General features: G+C 52.9%; 1 long non-coding RNA gene across 1 annotated transcript; it reads left to right on the top strand.

Moving 5' to 3' along the window:
• Positions 1-485: 485 nt before the first annotated feature.
• On the top strand, positions 486-8128 carry LOC117018354 (uncharacterized). The gene is made up of 3 exons (XR_004422218.1): positions 486-5712; positions 6148-6187; positions 6965-8128. It is a non-coding gene; the product is annotated as an uncharacterized LOC117018354 (long non-coding RNA).
• Positions 8129-15496: the final 7368 nt, after the last annotated feature.

Genomic DNA, 15496 nt, shown 5'->3' with positions numbered 1-15496 from the left:
GGAGCCACGGCCCCCTCACTGTCCCCGCCCTGCCACCCCACGGTCGCACCACAGCTGAACGCAGAGCTCATTGTTCCTCTATTTACCACCTCCTCCTTGGCTTGTAGAGAATCTGGCCGGATTGGAACCAGTCTGGGGGTGACAAGCCCTGTGAGGTATAACCGCAAAGCAGCAAGAACTCATATAAACCAGCCTCCGACTTACCCTGTTTCCCTGAAAATAAGACCGAGCCGGACCGTCAGCTCTAATGCATCTTTTGGAACAAGAATTAATATAAGACCCAGTTTTATTTTACGATAAGACCAGCTCTTATGTAAGACTGGCTCTTATGTAATGTAATATAAAACCGGGTATAATATAATATAAGACTTGGTCTTATTTTACTGTAAGACCGGGTCTTATATTATATTATATTATAAGACCGGGTTTTATATTAATTTTTGCTCCAAAAGAGCTGATGGTCCGGCCGGGTCTCACTTTCGGGGAAACATGGTACGTCCTCTCCAGAAGCCGTCCTGACCGTAGAGATGCTGTCACTGTCAGGAAATCTGGGGTCCTTTTGGGGAATGAGCTCCAGAGCCAGAGCTGAGCACCTGCACACAGAGTAGCTCACTTCTGCTCAGAGCTTCACCATTTAGCAAGTGACCAGTTTACCTGACTTGTTCCTCAGCAGCGCCGGGAAGCTGGGGCTTAAGGGTCAGGAGCCCGGCTGCAAAGAGTTTGGCCGGTTTGCCCCAGTTGTTCCCGGCTGGAAACGGTTTGGGGTGTGTCTCTCCCATTTGATTTTCTTTGTTCTTTTTCCTGGAGAAACAAATAGGACCCAGAGGCCAGAGTTGCATGAGCCGAGTGGTTTGTCTGCTCCTGAATCCATCCTTCGCTGTCTGGGTCTCAGAAACAGCACTGGCGTCTGGACAGCGCCTTCTGTGGCAGCGAGGCTCACACAGTGTCTTCTCTGAGCTCCCCGCCTGCCCACCGGGCCTGCGGGATGAAGCAAGCCGGCTGCCCCCATCTCCCTGCCCGCGAGGGCTCAGCGGACATAGACCAGGTGGCTTTAGCAAGATGTTTGCCCAGTCAGGGTGGCCTGGTGGAAAGCATGGAAACATTGTAACAATATTAATAGCAGGAGGAGGAGACCAAGATCACAAGCCCAACACCAGGACAGTGGTTTAACAACACACGGCTCCACAGCCGGCTCTAACCCTGGGCCAGTGGCTCACGCCCAGGGCGATGTTGTCCCCCTGGGGACATTCTAGTTTGTCACACCTGGGGGAGGGAGGACGTTGCTGGCCTCTGGTGGATGGAGACCAGGGAGCTGCTAAACCCTCCAGGGCACCAGCCAGCCCCCGACAAGAGCTGCTGGGCCCCAAGTGTCCACAGCATGAGGTTGAGAAAGCCAGGCGTAGGTGCTTTCCCTGTTATTAACACATTTAATCACACACCCATGTGGGCAGACTCTATGTCCAGACCTCAATTAACCTCCAGGCCACACACTTAGCATCAGAGATTTAGGAGTAAACTGGCCAGTCAGGCACAGCTGAGTGTGGAAGCTGCCGGAACCCACAAGGCTGGCTTATCACAGGCTGAATAATTGCAGCCCAGGTGGGAATAACCAGTTTAGGTAAGTGACAGCTGTCAACAGAGAGACACCTCGGTTGCTCAGAACTCTATCCTGGGTCCTGACGTGGCCAGAGCTTTACCATCAGCTGAGCAAAGCTTCTGCAGCAAGTTATAAACCACAAAATTACTTCAGTTAATTTCAAAAAGGAGAAACACTGTAGAAAACTGTTTCTAATCATAGTGTAATAAAATCAGAGACTGATAAAAAACACAAAACCAAAACAGGCCTTCGCCTGAAAACTTTACAATTCCCTGTTAATCCACTTCTGAGTCAGAGGGAAATGCAAAATAAAATCCCAGAATGTCTAGGAAACAATAATGGTGAAAAGGCTAGATCGAATTTATGGACTACACATAAAGCAGGCTCACAGGCTTAAATATTGTCATCAATAAAAAAGAAATTATTTTATTATCTCACTCAAAAAGTTGGAACAATATGCTAAAGTGAAGTAAAGCAGAAAAAAGCAATAAAGATGATAGAAAAAAATGTTCTAAAATAGAATAACATCTGACCTTCTGAGTAAATCAAAAAGCCGGTTAATTCCTAGTCAAAGAAAAAGTGGGAAAACTCAAACACACAAAACAGGAAATGACAAGCGCGATACCACCCCTGGGCTCTGTGCGACGTGCTTCCCACGCGCTGTCATGTCGGTGCACCTCCAGCAAGCCCGCAATAGCAGCTGTGAGTACTATCACGTTTATCTCCACTTTTCTAAGCGAGGCAATCAGGCCCAAAGAGGCCTTATGACTCACGCAGGTCTGCCAGCTGCAGGAACGGGTGGGACTGGGATACAAGCCCACGCCACCGCCCCCGGGCTGACGCCACCAGCTGACGCCACCATGCCAGTCTTCCTCCCAATGGCGACGATGGATGGGGTGTGACAGTAGACGCAGACCGTTCTGACCCGGGCTGGCCCTGTCCCTTGGAGAGATCAGCTGGGCGATTTGCACAGCCCTGTTTACAGAAGCACCACCACTGAACTGACGGCTCCGACCAAACCCTCGCATTGTTTTGTCCTCTTTCCTTCTTGCCCCATATCTAAGGCATAGCCAGCCCTGGGTGCTAATTTCAAAAACAACCCATTTCCCCACCTCCACCACCAGGACCCTAGTCCTAGCGCCAGACCTCTGGCCTGGTCCCTAACGGGTCTTCCTAACCTCTCTCCCTGCTTCCCATGGGTCCCCCTACCCCCAGAATGATTTTTCTAAAAAATATAAATCAGATTGCATCATTCCCTAGCCCCTTGGGCTTCCGTTATGGGTGACTTTCACCCACATAACAGGAGTAGCGAGAGGGGGTGCCCCTGCTGCTCTGAGGACTCAGGCAGCACCAGCTGCCCATGCTGTCATCAGCTTCCATGGTCACTGTTGACCGTGATCAGTGAGGTGACAACTTCTGTTGGCCTCTGCTCCCCTCTGAAATGCAGGGGAAGGACCCCATGCCCTCTAAGGTCCACTGTATGGTAACTAACTAGGACCCATCACCAGTTACCACGGTGACGAGGTTGCCATGGGGACACTGCGATTACAGCAGTTAGACGTCCTTTCTGGTGGTGGCCCAGGCCCCACGCACACATGTGTTCGCAGAAGAACGTGTGGAAGGCTTTCCTGCACGCCTGTAACGAGGGGGTCAGGGAGGTGAGATGGGGGCCCTTTGCTCTTCTCCCCACGTTTGTCTGAGCCCACGTTCTCTGGTCTGTGAGCAAGCTCTGGAGCATTCTGCCCTCAGAGGTGAAGAGCCAACAAGACGACACATGTGAGGCCCTGGGGTGAGTGGTGGCACCGGCGTGCCTGACGGGCTGCAGCCAGGTGGGGAGTCACGGCTCTGGCAGAAACGTGCTCGGCTCAGAGCAGGGTGCTTACTGTCTGTGACCTCGCGGTCAGAGCCTGCCTGCCCATGAAGGGGGGAACAGCGGCGGTTTGGCACATACACTCCCAGGGGCACGGGGGCACAGCGAGGGGCCGTCCCTTCAAAGCTGAATGACGTCAACCGTTTCCCAAATCACAGCAGGTGAAGTTCATGGATAGAGTTGTCCACCTGTAACTTTTGGCTTCTTTTCCCTGATAATCTTTTCTGAAGCCTCAGGATACCTGCTGCAGCTTCTCTTTCTAAGCAAACGATCAACACTGCTTTCGTCCCAGTGGGGAAGATTGCCCTGGAGGGCGGGTGACACATGGCAGAGCAGTGCCCCCAAGCCTGAGGGTGCTGTCACAGCAGCAGTGAAGGTTGGGACCGGGCTCTGCACACTGCACGGAGACGAGCACAACAAGCAGTTGTTATGACAAGACCAGGCTGGCAGGAACGTGCTCGGTGTATTTCTGGATGAAAGGGCATTTTCTCCCAGGTGAGCTCTGCTGTCCTGGTTTGTTCTGTGCCAGTTATGCAGTGTTCCGATTCGGACCCTACGGTTTATGCTAATACTCTCCTTGGTGACTTACAACTTCTTGACAGCACTCAATTTGGGTGCATCTAGAAATCTAATATCACCACGTCTTCCGGTGTCAGATGTCCCTGAAAGGGCCAGGCTGCCTGACGCAGGCATTGGGATTTGTACATGTGTGTAAGCACACGTAATCCAACTTCACTCTCAGGCCATACTGTCTGTCCCTTGAGGTTAATGCTGAGCTGGTGTCTGGGTTCCATCGATATTTACCTCTTAGGTCGAGAAAGCTTGGTGTCCACATCCACGGACATGGGTACCTGCTTAGTCAAGCAGCTGAGGAGGCAGTGGGTCTGGTTGGGGGAGTGACTCATGGATGCGAGCGTGGAAAGGGTCCTCACAGTTCCGTCCCTCCACCTCGGGCCTAGTGTCCTGCGGTGCCCAGGTCCCTTCCTTCTTTCCTGTGACGGGTGCCCAGGTCCCTTCCTCCTGTAACAGGTGCTCAGGTTCCTTCCTGGCTGTGGCGCCTCCCTCCTTGTATAATTAGGAGGATAGTATAGCAGTTGCCTCAGGTTGGTAAGTGCTAAAACCTGGAAAATGAAACGTTTTTCCACCTGGACAGACCCAAAAAAAAGTTTGTACTGACATCAGCCAGAACTGCTTGGAAGCAACTGTGTGGGAAAAGCCATGAAAACAACCAGCTGGCTTCAACACCAGGACGAAGGAAAGGAGGGTGCTGTTCCCTGGGTGGGGCCTGCGGGAGGGGGGGGTGGCAGGTCCCAGCAATGCTGTCCACGAGGACCCAACGCCCGGCCAGCAGCACCCACTGCGACGTGACCAGGAAGGTGCTGTGGGTCACCGGAGAGCTGGAAGGTCAGCCAGTCCGACGCCCTCAGCCCGCCTACGCTGGGGACAGCGGTGGGCACAGGGCCCAGTGTCCATCCCCTTCCCCCCCCAATGGCAGTGTCTTCTTTGCTGATCACTCTGTCCTGAGCCCAGGGAGGGGTCCACCTGGGCAGCTGTCACCACGTGTGACCTCAGCCTGGCTCCACATTGTTTCAGGCGCGTCTGGCAGGGTGTCTCCAGGTGAGAGCAGCATTTGAATCAGCAGAGGGAGCCAAGCAGACGCTGTCCCCAGGGGGTGGGTCTCCCCTCTTCCCTTAGAGGTCCAGGAGAACAGAAGTGGGTGGGGTCGTAGCTCAGGGCCATTTGGGAGCTGGAACGTCCTTCTTCTCCTGCACTCGACTGGATCTTCCCAGCGGCTGTCCGGGGTCTGCAGCTCGCAGACGGCAGGCAGGGAGATAGTGGGACTGCCAGCCTCCCTAACCACGTGAGCCAGTTCCTTGCAATGCACATAAATGTATTCGTATCTCCTACAGGGTCTGTAATCTGCAGAGCCCTGGCTGTCACACAGGCAATGAAACAACAGGCCCCCGGCAGCTGCTCTGAGCTCCCCGTCTAAGCTCTCAGCCCCTGCGGCCTGCCTGGCCCTGGCCCTGCAGAAGAGGCGACAGTGACATCTCGTGGCCGCTGAAGGACTGGTCGGCGTGAGCTCGGGCTCTCGGAGGGCTGGGTTGCATCCAGGGCTCTGACGTCAGTGGGTGGCTCTCGCCGCGTTTGGTCTTCACCCCTGAGCACCCGCGTCCCTGCTCAGGACTTGAGGCTGCAGGAAAACCCAGCCCAGCACAGGCCCCACACACACCGCTGCCATCAGGTACTCAAGGGGTGGAGACCCTGTGCAAGTATCAGCAGGTAGGAAAACCCAGCACCTTCTATTCAGAAGAGAGCTTTGCAAACACGTCAACACAGCTGTTTGTCATCAAATACTTCTGTTAAAATATAAAGGGTTGATTATTGTTATTTTTAAATGAAGTAATAAGTCTCGTTAAATGTTCTTGGTTTCAGTTTTGAATACAGTAGATACCTAGCTGGTAATGTCCCGTACGGTAAGCACAGTAGGTCCAACCCACACGAGTGCTCTGTGGGCCCTTCTAAGAGAGTGGACAGGTCCTGAGACTGAAGGTTTGAGTCAGGATCATTGCTCTTCCCCCTTGCCCTTAAACCAACATTCTGTGTTCTGATCGCCTGTCACCTGAGATTCTCAGGTGAGCTAGAGAACAGCAAACACACTGAGCTTTCCATTTTCCAGGTGCTGTTCTAAGCCCTTTGCAAATATTAACTCACTTCAGGTAAGCACTGTGACCACCCCTTGTTTACAGAGGGAGCACAGAGAGGTTAAGACACTTGCCCCGTGGTCACACAGCTGGGAGGGGGCAGAGTCAGGACCCAGTCCAATCCAGGCAGCCTGGCTCCAGAATCCAGGCTCTTGCCCTCTGGAGTGCGCTGTTTCAGATGCCAAATTATTAGTTACTGATGCTCACGAGTCCGAGTCCTCTCAAACCACATTTCCTTTTAATAGCAGGCTTTGGTGTCCTGGCCCAGGGGTTTGTAGTCACTGATGGAACTACCTCCAAATATATGCGGGGTGAGCGGGAGAGAGGAGGAGAGAGGGGGAGAGAGGAGAGAGAGGGAGGGAGGGAGAGAGAAGTACTACAAATGGGGAGGCTTAAACAACAGACATTTACTTCCTCCCGGTCCTGGAGATGGAAGTCCCAGATGCAGGTGTCCCAGGGCTGGCTCCCCCTGAGGCCGTCTCTCTCAGACGGGCGTCTCCTCCCCTGTGTCCTCACGTGGTCCTCATTCTGCATGGCTGTGTCACCTCCTCTCATGAGGACACCTGTCCTACTGGGTCAGGGCCCCCCTCGTGACCTCGTTCTACCTTAATCACCTCTTTAAAGACCCAGCTCCAAACACAGTCACATTCTGAGACACTTGCTATGAGAAATACTGTGAAAGTCTCCCTTTCTTGAAAACCTCCAAGGATTTTTCTTGTGGGCGAAGCCAGCTTGTCCTCGCCTCCTTGGGGAAAGACTCGGAACAGCAGGTGAATCCATTTCTTTCCGCAGCAACTTGCCCGTCTCACGTGTCCTTTGTGCAAGTGACCCGCTCACTTTCTGAATTAGCTGATTAATGGGACAGGTCTCCGTGAACAAGGACGCTCCCCCTGCTGTGTGATGGTGGAATTCAGGGTGTCCGTGACGCCCCTGGTAAGGACAGAGAGAGCTTTCTGGAGGCGGGCAGGACTTTCCGGTGGACCTCAGAAGCAAGCAGACCACACCTGCGCTGTGCCGGCGTGTGTAGCCAGCCTTAACGACGGTGCTCAGAAAGCTGCTTTCTTCCCCAAGTGAGGCTGGCGGAAGAGACTGCAGGAGATGAGAGGGGCGGCTCGTCCCTCTGTGACCGCAGTGCCCAGACCCCAGGCTGCACACCTGGGAGCCATGACACCCCACTGCCCTGCCCTCTGCACTCACCTGTGCGACGGGCATTGCTGCTCCTCCCTCACAGGGGCGTCTGCTCCCCCCCGGACCGGGCTGGTCGTGCGGTTTGCCTTGGCCAATAGAATGTGGCAGAAGTGACCGCAACCCAGTACTGTCCACCCATGGGCCTCAAGAGGCCTTGCATGTGCCCACTCGCTTCCACGGGTCCCCATCTATCCTGCTGCCACGGGAGCGTGCCCTGGACACAGCCACACCCAAAGCCAAAGACGCCCCTGGACATTTCACTGCCTTTATTGCTTAGACGAGTTTGAACTGGGTTCCTGTCACTGGTGACAAGTTCCCCGATTCCCGAGCCTCCTAACTGACCCTCTGCCTCAGGTTCCCCACAGACAGAGCCCAGAGCCACCCTCCGACGCACCATCTTCGTGCCCATCGCTGCCCATTTGCAACTCGCAGTGGTGTCTCGTTGCCTCCAGGCTGAGATCCAAGTGTGTTCAATCTTGCTGTCAGTACTCTCCAGGATCTGGTCCCACTCCACACTCTGCCACACCTTGCTCTTCATTACGTGCACAAAAACACACCAAGCCCCTCCGCTCTGCGTTTCATCATGGAGTGCTCGTGAGCCGGGGAGGCAGGGCTCCCTGCCCCGAGAGGCGGGCACAGGCGGATGGTGAACGTGATACATGAGCACATCACACAGCCAGTGAGAAGACCAAGTGGCGTGGAATGAATGCAAGATAAAGCCGGGTCTCTCCCTTCCCCAAGTGCGAGAGCCCGGCTTCCGACGGCCACAGCGCACATCTCGGAGTGTCCCATCCCGCAGCACCCAGGACAGTTTCAGACTGCTGCCCAGTGATCGCAATGCACACACGCCGGCATGCCGAGTCCAAGGCCTGCGTGCAGTTTTCCGTGTGTAGGCGAAGGGCTGTGGTCGAGGCGTGTTCCATTACTTGCGTTAGTCCCTTTCGTTGTATGGTTAGTTCCTGTTCCCGACGAGCTTTGGTGGGTGTTGGTGAAATGTCTGTCTTCGTGCTCTCCTGCTGAACTTGGACACTTGGAGGCATTTCTTCCTCCTCCATGGGGAGCAGGACCTCAAGGCCCGGGCGAGAGTTTCTGTCCCTGTCCTAGATCTCCGTGTCTCTCTCAGCCTCCTTAGCACGTTCAGCTATTTACAGGGAGGCCCTTGAGGACCTCAGAGAGTTGAGAAGCTGCAAAGGAAGCTAGGCTCTGGAATGCCTCCGAGGAACGGGTACAGTCTGGATGGAGCAGCCAAAAGACTGGCAAACCCACTGTAGGTTGGGGAGAGTCCCCAGGGCGCCTCGGCACAGGGCAAACGCTCCAAAGATGGCATGGGCAGGCACTGGTCCTCAGAGCGGTCAGCGAGCTCCCACAGAGGTCCTTGAGGGGCAGGATCCCACGCCGGACGTCAGAGGAAGGCACCGTCTGAGCAGAGTTTCTCAGTGTCGGTCACGGGCCAGCCTGGTGCTTGGGACAGAGGCCGTCGGACCAAGGTCAGTGTGGCAGGAGCAGGAATGGCTGGACCTCCAGTGTGTGGTGCCTGACTTGATGTCGGGGACAGAGAGGATTTGTTATCTGAGCGAGAGGTGACTCGGGATTTCTAGCTGGCAGGTTTCAAGTTTGAGGGGCTGGAAGGTGACGGCATCATTTCACCTGGATATCAAGGTAGCTGACAGGTGACATGAGCTCAGTTTGGGGAAACAGGAAAGAAACAGAAGACAACATTTCAGACCTGATATAACACACAATCTATTGGGAGAGCTGAAAGACACACAGACGAAGCAGCTAAATGCATTATAAAGGGATTTCTCTGTCAGTATGATTTAACAGACTGACATAAGGACTGGGGGAAATGATGACACATCCACCTGAAAGGTATGTGACAATCCTGGAAGCCTTCCTGAAGGAGGGTGCGCATCCAGCCAGGCTTTACAGGACATGGATGGGTGACCAGGAGAATATGCCAAAATCAGGAGAAGGCACCACAATACCCCAAAACAGAAGTCATTCATTCAGAAGTTTCATTTTAAGAGAAAACTGAGAAAGAGGGGTGGGGCAGGGGAAAGGGAGAGGGAGAGAAGGAGACAGGGAGGGAGAGGGGAGGAGAGGAGAGAGGGAGCCTTTTCGCTCTGCTTAGGGACAGAGCACTTGGGAAAACAACTTGAAACCTTTCCCAGGAAGTGCCTTCCCATTTTCTTTCTGCTCCTCTCTAAGTAAATAATCGAAAACCTGGCTGTCAAGATGTTTGCCCAGCTCTAGCAGTTAAGGCTGGTTTATTTAATTAGCACGATGCTTTCCTGCTGCCACTAGGGGTCCGGGAGCCCTCCACCCTGCAGCACGGGCCTCACTCCCCTTTCACCCTGGAGGCTATTTTTACCTGCTGGGTCTCTGCTGATTAGTAAAGGCAATTAAGCAATCGGATGGAAGCTCAGGCCTGACTGACTCCTAGCTGTTCCGGAACAGCCTTAGAAGGCCTGGCAGAAATAAGCCTAGCGGGCATCAAGCTCGGCCATGAATAAACAGTACCTGAAAAACGTTGGGATGACCTCATTCCACCTCCAGAAGAATGTTCCAGAAATCCGGAGCAGAGTGCCGCTGGGGATGGCACGGCTGGCTGGCTGGGAGGGACTTCCTGTCACTGCATTTTCTGGGTGTCTTTCCCAAGCGGTCCACATATACACACGACCTACGGAGAAATAAATCCTTTCATGTTCAATGAGACACTCATCGTCTGTCTTAATCCAGTGAGAGACCCGACTTTCTTCTTTTCTGAGGCAATAAACTGAAGGCACTGGCAGAGGGGCCTACCCTGTATTCTGCTGTGGCTTTTTTGTTTTTTAATAGAAAAGCGTTATGCATATCCTTTTTATTATTTTTTTTTTTTTGAAGAGTTTCTGACACAGAAGGACCAGTCAATATTTACAGGCCACAAAACAAACCAGACTAACTGCAACTTCCTACTGGACCTCCACTGGGTGGGGGTTGGCGGGTACAGGGTGTCCGAGTGGGGACTGCCTCCCCCAGCAGGGACACTCCAGGGGGCAGTGAGAAGGGCCCAGTCCCAGCCTGGGTGGTCCACTCACTGCATAGGCGCTGGGCTACACGACCCGAACGTGTGGTGGTGGTCATCTCATAACATAGCCACATAATGGAATCGTTATGCTACCCACCGGAAGCTAACACAATGTTATATGTCAATTATATCTCAGATTTACAAAATAAATAATAATAGTAACGAAAACCGGGAGCACCAACCACTCCAGGTGGACGACTGGTTTTCCGTGGGAGGTGAAGCTGGGCTGAATCCCAGGGCTCCAGGTGGTTCGGAGGCCTTGATCCTGTACTGATGAAAAAGCAGAGAAAAGCCTAAAATGCTGAGTGGCCCTTTACAGAAGTTTGCCCATCCCCGCCCCAAACCGCCTGCCACGTGGCTCTCAGATCCCACGGGGCCATCGCCCCAGAATGGAGGCTCGCTTCACCTCCTGCCCTGAGTACATCATGTTGCATTTGGGTGTGGGCGTGTTGTCCAACCAACAAGCTAAGTAACGCCTGCCACCCACACGCGGTCTGTCCATCATTTACTCACAGGAATCCTTTGTGGGGCTCCACGTCCTGGGTCTCGTAAAAACAGTTAAATCCTGGTTACCTGACACCACTCCATGACACAATCCTGAACAATGTCAGTCTAGAACATTCCTCATAGACAAAATGGTGCGTGTTAGCTGACTCGGCATCAGCTCCATTAGGGTTGGTTCAGGGTCAAGGTAAGGGTTGGGGTTGAGGGTAGGATGTGTGCTTACGTACGCAAAGCCCTGGTCAAGAAGAACGTGTGATTTTACGTAGAGACCCAACAAACGGGGCACGTTAAGGTCACATGTGACACACCCACATAATGGTCTGCTGTGCTGTTATGAATTATGCTGAGGACAGGTTTTTATGGACGTGGGAAATGCCCGTGCACCCTAAGTAAGAAAGGTGAGAACATTCATGTCCACAAATAAAACATGTCGACTCTGCGAGGATATTTGGGTAGGAGGAAGGACTACTTGAATGCGGTCCATCCTTTCATGGCTCCAAGAATAACTCGTTCCCCCTCAGACCCTCATTAGCAAAACCACACTGAGGGTCTGTGATTTTTTTGCAACACTGTGGATTCCAATACTCCCTTGTTTCTTAAATTGGTTTCATATTAACCTTAATCCAAGGTTCAGGCATTTAGGAGATGTCACCATCATGCCAGTTCAACATTGTGCCAGAAGAAGTAGAGACGACAGCATGTCCAGAGTTGAATTTTGAAGGACATGGGCCGACCTGGGCCGACACGGCCTCCGAGGTTTCCTCTGCTCACCGTTGGCCATGCTAAGGGCCAGGCATGGCCCCGTCCACACGCTGGTGGTTCTTAAGCTGCATCAGACATGAGAATCACAGGGGAAGATGCCCACCAGCCGGAGACCCTGATTCTGCAGGGCTGGGGGAGGCAGCCGGGAGCAGGGCGCTGGTCGACTAAACACCGAGGGATTCAGACACTCACCGTGAGATGCTGCTGAAAGACACTGCCCCAGGCTGTGGTCAGTCTTCTGAGGGAACAGCATCGAGGCCTGGGGCCTCTATCACTGAGACTGGGGTTGTCGGCTCAGACAAGGGCCGAAGCAGAGGTAAATTGGCCTCGTCTGCTCCAAGCATGGAATTCCCTCCAGAGCATGGAATACTAGGCCAGTCACAGGGGACATCTCCAGAGTGTGGATAAAAAAGAGGCCACATACTAAACCTGACAAGCTCAGGGGAGGCCAGCATGGCGGGCCCTACAAACTCAGAGATGGAAGCTAACCACACAGGATGGTCTGAACATACAAATTCCTAACTGAAAGTGGGTCATGGCGGGAAGTCATGTCCTAGGCCTGTCACTTCCTTGACAAAGGTCAGTCTTTACCTGAAGGGAGCCTGAGCCTGTCTATTGTCTTTTTGCATCTGAGATAACATAGCTTGGAATGTCAGAGTCATCCCTTTTTCCGGACCCATCAGGGCACACCCACTGCACCAGAACACAAGACCACAGAACCCCTCATTGTAATCTCGTCCCCCAAATACCATCTCTATGTGCTGTAATGTTAATTATTAACTATCCTGTACCCACCAATGTAAAAGAAGCATGTGTCTCTCCATTTTACTTTTCATCCAATCCCAGAGATTTCCCTGCTTTGTTTGCTCCCACCCCCTTAATCTACCACCCATGGATTCCATGTAACCCTTCTTCTGTCTCCTCCTTTGATTTTAATATATAAAATAAGCTGCAAAACTGCCATTCTCCAGAGCATTTCCTCAATTCATCGAGATTTTGCTTCCCAGCAATTGTCACCAGTTTGGCTCAAATAAACTCATAAAAATTTTCCACGGGTTTGGATGTTTCAACAGAAGGGAGTGAAGTGCCTGACCACCGCCTCAAAGTGAAGGGTCCAGGCGGCCAGTCCTGGCTGGCCACGGGCTGCTCTCGTCCTGATCCGCAGAAACCCCACCGGCCTCACTAAAGCCTGCCTCCTGGGGTCAGTGGAATAACGACCTGCAGCCACGTCTGGATTGCGGGAACCTGAACACCTTCAGTTAGTGGGAAAGGGGAATTAACAATGCAGGTGGAACTCTTGGAGCTGGTCAGATAACCTTAAGTAGGGAGAATCACAAAAGGCCTTAAAAGTAGAAGAAGAAGGAGGCAGAGGAGCATGTGGTGACAGAAGCAGGGCCAGGAATGCTGTCGCTGGCTTTGAAGACACAGGGGCCATGAGCCACAGAATGTGGGAGCATCTGAGCTGGAAAAGGCCAGGGCACAGACGACCCACTAGGGTCCCCAGAAGGAGCCAGCACTGCCGACACCTTGATTGTAGCCCAGGGAGGCCTGGTGGACTTCTGAACCACAGCAAGATAATTCAGTGGGGGGGAGGGGGGGTCATCGTTAAGGCCGCAGAAGGAAAGCCACACAGCCCCTGGCTCTCTTCAGGGCCCGTCCCTGAGGCAGCGGGGCTGTCGGCGAGGACAGGCGGCCACGCTCGGCCCCAGCGCTGACTGCTCGCGGTTTCGTGTTCACTCTCACCTGGGCATCCATTAGTTTCCCGCCAGTTTTCTATCAACTCAGCACACGAACGCCGTTATTATTGGTGATGGCAGAAGTGAGACATGCCCTTCCCTGCATCCCCAGAACAGACAACCTGAATTCCGGGGGGCGGCACTGCGCAGAGCCGTAGCTGTGAACACTTATTATGGCTCCTCTGTGCAGTTCAGTTCTGACCACACCCTTGAGTGACCGGCCTCCCAGCTGACAGGTGAGGAAACAGCTCTGAGAGGTCAAGTGGTTGAGGGGCCTCTAATGAAGTCACATTCCAGGGGGGACATTGAAAACTTGTGTGGAAAGGACTGGAATACCCATTGTCTGCCGGATGATTTAGATATTCGCCTGGCGATTCTTATGTCATCAGATGTGATAACGTCAACTTCAGGTCAATGGGTGTCTGAATGATCACAGATCCTGAAATCGGTCCAGTGCAAAGAGATGGGCCTGATAAAAAGCATTCCAGGGGTGTAACCTAGAGACTTATCCCGGATATCCCAGGAAGAAGGACTTTGCTGCTATCTAGCAAAGTTATTTCTGACTCAATGTTTCAGCCTGTCAACCAAACACTTCCCTGACATGTCACCAAATGGGAAAAAGACAGCTTTCTTCGAGTAGCTGTTGACTGCACTAGACAGATCCAAATCTGTTGGCTTCTACTGTGGAAACCCTCTCAGGAATGTCACTGCTGGTTACATTCAGTGACTCGAATCCCCAGTGATATTTATGCTCTTCCCATGACTAAGAAAATATGAGGTGGTAGCAAGGAGTCCGCTCGGCAGGCAAGCAGGGCTGGCTTCTGGCCTGCAGACAGAGCCCCAAAGCCAGTGCACAAAATAAAAGCCCCGGCAGGGCCTCTGCAAGGCAGGATTGTGTGTGTCAGCATGAGCTTCTGGACGGATGTGGGTGGTGTTAGATAGTGGATAATTAGAGGGCATGTCCACGCCAGAAAGGAGGCCAGGAAAGGCAGGTGTTGGGCGGACTGGTTTCTCAGCCTCGGTGACCTCCCGGCCCGTCGTTCAGCCTGGAGGAATAGGCCTTCACCTGGACCAGCTTTTCAGCCTCTTACTCATCAGAGAAATGCGTATGAAACCAAAATGCGGCTCCACTGCTCACCCACCCGCATGCCTAAGTTATGCCCTTATCTAAACTAGAGCGTGAAAGAAAAGTTAGATACGCAAAAACACAGCCGTCCTCAGACACCGAAATGGTCAGCATGGAGCATGAGCCCTCCCGGGACAGACTTTAACCTGACAAAGAACTTCGGCAGGTGACACCTCACCTGATTTTGCAATGACGCCACGCGGTCACTGTGCAGGGGGTGCATCTTAACTCCACTTGAGAGCACTGAGCCCAACCCACCTGCGCTCAAGTCTAAAGCTTTCCAGCAACTTAGCTACAAGGAGAAAATTCGAGAATAGAAGGCAGGAGACGTGGGTGGTGGCTCTTAACACTAGACTTCACTTCTTCTCGTTGTAAAAATATACGTATGATCTGCAGTCACGTCCGCCTACTGCAGACGTGGCCGTGGCACATTGGTTCTCAAATGTTCGTGCCTGTTTGTTTAAGATGCAACATTCTGGCCTCTACACCCAGAGGTTATGATGACGGTGTCTGCGATGGAGCCCAGAAATCTATGCTTCCAGCGAGCCCTCCCACCCCGCCCGCCGCCACCCCCGTCATTGTTCCTACCAGGATGTTCGGAGAGCAAAAGGGATGCGATTCATAATTAAACTGGCACCACAGCTGGACTGGGACCGATGTGAGCCAGCTGCGGCAGGCCACACTCACGGAAACATTCCGTAGGGTGTCACTGGAGGAATGGCGTCGGCTGAGCCGGCAGGATTCTGACTAGTGTCCACCATAAACATCAGAAGAGGGTTTATAGTCCGCTGTGTATTAAAATACAAAGACCAGACATCAGGCAGGCTAAATCTTTTCAGGCTCAACATCCATCACTGCCCTTTTCATTACCGCCCTTGTTTCTAAAAAGTATTTGAAGCAACAGCAAATGGTAGTCACCTTCTACCAGTATAAGATGCCGG

This window comes from Rhinolophus ferrumequinum, chromosome 26 (assembly GCF_004115265.2).
Source record: "Rhinolophus ferrumequinum isolate MPI-CBG mRhiFer1 chromosome 26, mRhiFer1_v1.p, whole genome shotgun sequence".
Classification (NCBI taxonomy): domain Eukaryota; kingdom Metazoa; phylum Chordata; class Mammalia; order Chiroptera; family Rhinolophidae; genus Rhinolophus; species Rhinolophus ferrumequinum.
The sequence above is the reverse complement of the archived record's forward strand: the minus strand, read 5'-3'. Positions and strand labels throughout refer to the sequence as shown.